This window comes from Eriocheir sinensis, chromosome 46 (genome assembly GCF_024679095.1).
Source record: "Eriocheir sinensis breed Jianghai 21 chromosome 46, ASM2467909v1, whole genome shotgun sequence".
Lineage (NCBI taxonomy): Eukaryota > Metazoa > Arthropoda > Malacostraca > Decapoda > Varunidae > Eriocheir > Eriocheir sinensis.
The window spans coordinates 11,379,511-11,386,115 of record NC_066554.1 but is presented as its reverse complement, the minus strand read 5'-3'; positions in this window follow the sequence as shown (position 1 = coordinate 11,386,115).

The window sequence follows — 6,605 nt, the reverse complement described above, 5'->3', positions numbered from 1 at the left end:
ATATTTGATCCAAGTACTTGATGCAAATTATCCAAGTTATCATTTCCTCTCTCTCTCTCTCTCTCTCTCTCTCTCTTTAATCTTCTCTTAATCGCTTTAGTATCTTCCTTCTCATTATCTCTCCCTTCCTTTCTTCCTCTTCTTCCTCTCTCTCTCTCTCTCTCTCTCTCTCTCTCTCTCTCTCTCTCTCTCTCTCTCTCTCTCTCTCTCTCTCTCTCTCTCTCTCTCTCTCTCTCAGTGTGTGTGTGTGTGTGTGTGTGTGTGAATATATGTATGTGATTTGAATGTATGTATGTATTGCTCCTCCTCCTCCTCCTCCTGCTCCTCCTCCTCTTCCTCCTCCTCCTCCTCCTCCTCTTCCGCAGCGATTCCAAACCCATTCTCGTGTATCCCCGTTTAGTGACTTGAAATTCCAAAGCAATCAGTCCTCCTCCTTCTCCTCCTCCTTCTCCTCCTCCTCCTTCTCTCCGAACTTCGCCAAGACTCAAGTGACTTATGCGTGTTTTGTTCGTGTCTTAGTTCGTGTCGTTTGTCTGTCTGTCTGGCTCCATTACAGCGAGGAGGAGGAGGAGGAGGAGGAGGAGGAGGAGAATGTTTTGCTTGCCCCGTGATGTAAAGTTGCGAGTTAACTGCGAATTGTTTTTAAAGTGAAGGTGTTTTTTTCTTCTTCAAGGTGAATCCTATGACACACACACACACACACACACACACACACACACACACACACACACACACACACACAGATAAGGGTAAGGCATATAGTGTGTGTGTGTGTGTGTGTGTGTGTGCGCGCGATTCCAGGTAACTGAACTAATCAACCTTGCACGAGTTACCTAATAAAAGGGGGAGGGGGGAGAGGGAGGGAAGGGAAGGGGAGGGGAGAGGAGTAAGGGAATTAGGGAGAAAGGGAATTTGGAGGGTATTGGTTAAGGGAAGAAAAAAAAGGGGAGGGATTGACGATAAAGGGGGAGGTGGGAGGAGTAAATAGGGGGGAAGGGAGAGTGAAGTTAAGGGAAGGGGGGACCATAAGGAAGGGAAATTATGGGGTAGGGGTTAAGAGAAGGGAAATAAAGGGAGAGAATCAAGGTAAAGGGTGGAGGGGGGAGTAGGGAGGTTAGAAACGGGAATTGGCGGGAAGGGGTTGAAGGGGAAGTTAGAAGTAATAGAGAACTGAAGGAAAGTGAATTTTAAAGGGCAGAGGTTGAGGGAAGGGAAATATAGGGAAGAAAGGAAGGTAAGGTCACGAGGAAGGCAAATTTGGAAAGGGGAGGATAAGGGGAAAGGGTTATCAAGGGGAGTTAAGGGTTAGGATGAAGTGGAGGGAAGGGAACTAGGTAGGTAGGTAGTTAAGGGAAAGGGAAGCAAGGGGAAAGATGGAAAGGGAATTAAGAGAACAGATGAGTTTAAGGAGAGTTGGTAGCAGCAGGATTGAATGTGCAGAGAGGGAGTGCCAGAACAGGGAGAGTTGGTAGCAGCAGGATTGAATGTGCAGAGAGGGAGTGCCAGAACAGGGAGAGTTGGTAGCAGCAGGATTGAATGTGCAGAAAGGGAGTGCCAGAACAGGGAGAGTTGGTAGCAGCAGGATTGAATGTGCAGAAAGGGAGTGCCAGAACAGGGAGAGTTGGTAGCAGCAGGATTGAATGTGCAGATAGGGAGTGCCAGAACAGGGAGATTTGCTAGCAGGATTGAGTGTGCAGAAAGGGAGTGCCAGAACAGGGAGAGTTGGTAGCAGCAGGATTGAATGTGCAGAAAGGGAGTGCCAGAACAGGGAGAGTTGGTAGCAGCAGGATTGAATGTGCAGAAAGGGAGTGCCAGAACAGGGAGAGTTGGTAGCATGAAGGGGAGAGAGGGAGCACTCGAATATATTAAGTGGTAGAGAGTAAATTAGAAAGCAAATAGTATAAACTGTTAAGGGAGAGAGAGAGTTAAGGGGCAGGTGTAGAGGGGAGGGAAGGGGGAGAGGGAGAGGTACCTGGGAACACCTGTTGGCCTGGGCGGCTGAGATTTCATTAAGGTGATTGGTGCCGTGTTTAAATTCCAAGTTACCTGCACGGCCTCACGCTCCTAATGAAGGCTTTGTTTGTCACTACCGCTGCTGCTTTGTCGCTACTGCCAGGACCATGCACGCGGGACATTGTGTATGGTGGGAGTAACTAGATTCATGGTAGTTTTAGTGTTGTTGTTGGTGGTGGTAGTGGTGGTGATGGTGTTGTTGTTGTTGTTGTTGTTGTTGGTGGTGGTGGTGGTAGTCCTCTTCTTCCCCCTTCTCCTTCATCGTTGTTTTCTTTTTCATTTTAATCTTCGTCTTTTTATATTTTTTTCTTCTTAAGTGTTCCCTATAGCACCGGCAGGCTTTCTTGAGGGGCAGCTTGCACGGCCCCAGCTCGTTAGTGGCGCAGGCGAATTTTATTTATAGTGGCTGCCGTGATGTATGACTCTTGCCTGGCCCATGCTGCCCCCCGGTGCTTCTCTTGACCGAAGTTGCCGAAGTTTAGGGATGATTGAAGACCTTGACGGCATATGGGTAATCTTCCTTCACTGGGCAATGACAGAAATTAGTTAGGTTCTTACGGTGCTAAATGAATCTAGATCTCAGGGTCTATCACATCTGCGCGCTAACCACTCGGCCACGGCCTCCATCTGTTTTATTACTTTTTTTTTCATTTTTACTTTCCAATTCTTCAGCTTCTTATTCCTCGCCTTCTCTTTCTAATTCTGATTCCAACTTTTCTTAATCTCCTTCTTTCAACTCCTCCTCCTCCTTCTCCTCGCCTTCTTCTTCTCCTCCTTTTCCTCCTCCTATATCAGTAATTCCAGTGATTTCTTCAAGACATTTCTGCAGAAAATTTAATCTTTTGCGAATTTATCTTCCTTTCCATTGCAAATTTTCATCTTTTCTTTTGTAACTTTTTCCTCCTCCTCCTCCTCTTCCACTTCTTCATCTCTTCCTCGTCTTCTCCTCCTCTTCCTCCTCGTTCTTTTCTTCCTCTTCCTCCTTTTCTTCTTTGTCTCCACCTCTCCTCTTCCTCTTATCTCCTTCCTCCTCCTCTTCTTCCTCCTTTTCTCTTTCTTTAGCTTCCTCTTCCTCTTCCTCCTCCTCCAAGTCTTCGTTCTCCTTCTCCTCTTCCTCCTCCTCCTCCTCCTCCTCCCCTTGAGTGGCTGGGGTCAGGCTATTGATCCTCCTCCTCTAGGGCTTCACTCACTCATTGAAGCCTCGAACCGTCTCGTCATCTGCTTCTAAAGATAGGCTCGAAGCTTCTCCTAAAAACAGGGGAGGGGGGGAAGGGGGAGAGGCGGGGAGGGGTGGGGATAGAGAGGGAGGGGGTGTAAGAGAGGGTGTGTGTGTGAGAGAGAGAGAGAGAGAGAGAGAGAGAGAGAGAGAGAGAGAGAGAGAGTTGATTGGACAAGTTATTTCGTATTTTCTTTGTTTTGGTGAGGCGGAGAATGGATTGGTTTGGATAGGAATGGAAAGGAAAGGAAAGGAAGGAAAAAAGGAAGGAAGGGAGGGAGGAAGAAAGGAAAGAAGAGAAGGAAAGAAATAAAAAATAGATAGAACAGAAAGAAGAGAAGGGAGAGAAGAAGAGAAGGGTAGGTCTTGCCTTACTAACCTGTTGTCCTTCTACACTAAAGTAATCGAGGCGGTTGACAGAGATGAAAACTATGACATCTTATATCTAGATTTCAGTAAAGCGTTCGACAAAGTCCCTCATCACCGGCTATTACTAAAATTACAGGCTCACGGCGTAGATGGGAAAGTTTTGAACTGGATCAGGGCGTGGCTTAGTGGTAGGAAGCAGAGAGTGCAAATCAATGGTAGGAAATCTGAATGGGGCAGTGTTACGAGTGGAGTCCCACAGGGGTCGGTGCTGGGTCCTCTGCTTTTTATTATTTACATCAATGACTTGGACACAGGAATTAGTAGCGATGTCAGTAAGTTCGCAGATGATACCAAGATCGGTAGAGTAATCCAATCAGACAGCGACGCTACCGTTCTCCAGGATGAGCTTGACAGACTATATGATTGGGCGAGGAAGTGGCAGATGGAATTCAATGTCGGGAAGTGTATCATTTTGAGCGTAGGTAGGAATAACCCCTTACGCAATTACTCCTTAAATGACACTCCCCTAAGCAGGTCTGGGCGTGAGAGAGACTTAAGAGTCCTAGTGAGAGCTGACCTCCGTCCTAGGGCTCAATGCATTCAGGCTAAAAATCGGGCAAACAGAGTACTAGGTTTCATCTCAAGGAGCGTGAGCAATAGGAGCGCTGAAGTCATCCTCAAACTTTACTTAGCACTAGTTCGACCTCATCTCGATTATGCAGCTCAGTTCTGGTCCCCCTATTATAGAATGGATATCAAGATGTTAGAATCTGTACAGAGGAGGATGACGAAGATGATTCAGGGGGTGAGGAACTTGCCTTATGAAGACAGGCTAAAGCAGTTAAATCTACACTCTCTAGAAAGGCGAAGGGTGCGAGGAGACTTGATCGAAGTTTATAAATGGATGAAGGGATTTAATAAAGGGGATGTCAATAAAATTTTGAGAGTGAAAGAGCCAGGTAGGACGCGTGGCAATGGTTTTAAGTTAGACAAATTCAGATTCAACAAAGACATAGGCAAGAATTGGTTCACCAATAGAGTGGTGGACGAATGGAACAGGCTTGGGAGCCATGTTGTGGGTGCCAATACCATAGATACATTCAAGAAGAGGTTAGATAAAGCCATGGATGGTGAGGTAAGGTGGGGTTGAGTGTACAGGAGCTGCCTTGTATAGGCCAACCGGCCTCTTGCAGACTCCTTACGTTCTTATGTTCTTATGAAAAGAAAGAAGAGGAAGGAAAAAAATAAAAGAAAGAAGAGCAAAAAGAAAGGAGGAATGGAGGGAAGAAAGGAGAGCAAGAATATACTGAAAATAATTAAACATCAAAGAGAGAGAGAGAGAGAGAGAGAGAGAGAGAGAGAGAGAGAGAGAGAGCTATTTCAGAGGGAGGGTGGTAAGCCTCTATAGCTATTACAGGAAAGACTTCGATATTCCTTTGGGAGGGGAAGCGTGAGGGGGAGGAGGAGGAGGAGGAGGAGGGAGGAAGAATAAGAGGCAGAGGACGAATTTCAGAGGAGGAGGATTTGGGTGTGGGCGAATGTGAGACTGGAATAGAGGAGGAGGAGGAGGAGGAGGAGGAGGAGGAGGAGGAGGAGGAGGAGGAGGAGGAGGAGGAGGAGGAGGAGGAGGAGGAGGAGGAGGAGGAGGAGAAGAAGAAGAAGAAGAAGAAGAAGAAGAAGAAGAAGAAGAAGAAGAAGAAGAAGAAGAAGAAGGAGGAGGATAAATATGTATGAAAAACTGCAAATATATATGAAGAAGAGAGAATGGAAAGAAGGAGAAAGAAGAAGGAGGAGGAGAAGGAGGAGGAGGAGGAGACAGAAAAGAAGGAGGAGAAGGCGGAGGAGGTGTGGTAAGCTTCAATAATACTGGAAGAGGGGGATAAAGGAAGGGATGGAGGAGGAGGAGGAGGACGAGGACCAATAGAAGAGGAATAGTTTATTTCAATTACATTTTCTCTAAGCCCCGCTGATGAAATGGTAAGGGTATTATTTTAAGCTTTTCGCCGCTGCTGCTGCTGATGATGACGATAGTATTACGAATGTTAGATATATTTTTCCTTTTCTGTTATATTTCTTTTTCTTTTATTGCTATTTTTGTTACTACTTCTACTGTTGCTACTACTACTACTACTACTACCACCACTACTACTACTACTACTACTACTACTACTACTACTACTACTGTTACTACTACTGCTGCTACTACTACTACTACTACTACTACTACTACTACTACTACTACTACTACCTCTGCAACTACTAATTATTATTATTACTATTATTATCTTTTAATTTAATTTATTTTCACTAATCATCTTTGTTTCTCATACGTTATTTTTATTATTGTATGATCATCTAATTTGTCTCTTCTTTTCCTTTATTCTCTATGCATTATTCTCCTTATTATGTGCTTTATTATCCTTTATTTTCCTTATTCTTCTTATTCAATTTTATGTACAGTACGTGGGTGTTACAAATTCTATAACCTAACCGTTGTATTTCGCTTAAAAATTCATAAAAATCAATAAATATATCAAAACGGTACCACCAGACATTTTCAGAACATCACATTTTCGGTACAGCATCAAAATATTCCCAGCAAAACGTTATGTCGCGCTAATATTACTTACTAACGCGCGAGCCGGAACGTTTGATGAGCGCCGCGCGTGTTGGACCAACGTTGGGCCCTGCAAAAATGTGTCGGTGTTGATAATGATGGCTAGATCGACGGAGCGAGGCAGGATGAAAACTATATTGGTGTGTAGTATTATTAAAAGTAATGGTGTTGATGTGTGTGTGTGGGTGTGTGGGTGTTGGTGTATGTGTGATGGGATTAGGTTAGGTTAGGTTAGGTTACGTGTTTTGTTTTGTTTGGTAGGTTAAAATTGATATTGGTTTTTATATTATTAAAGATTTTTGGTGTATGTTGATTTGTATTTTGTGCTGGTGGTGGTGGTGGTGGTGTGTGTGTGTGTGTGTGTGTGTGTTGGTGTATGTGATGTGATTA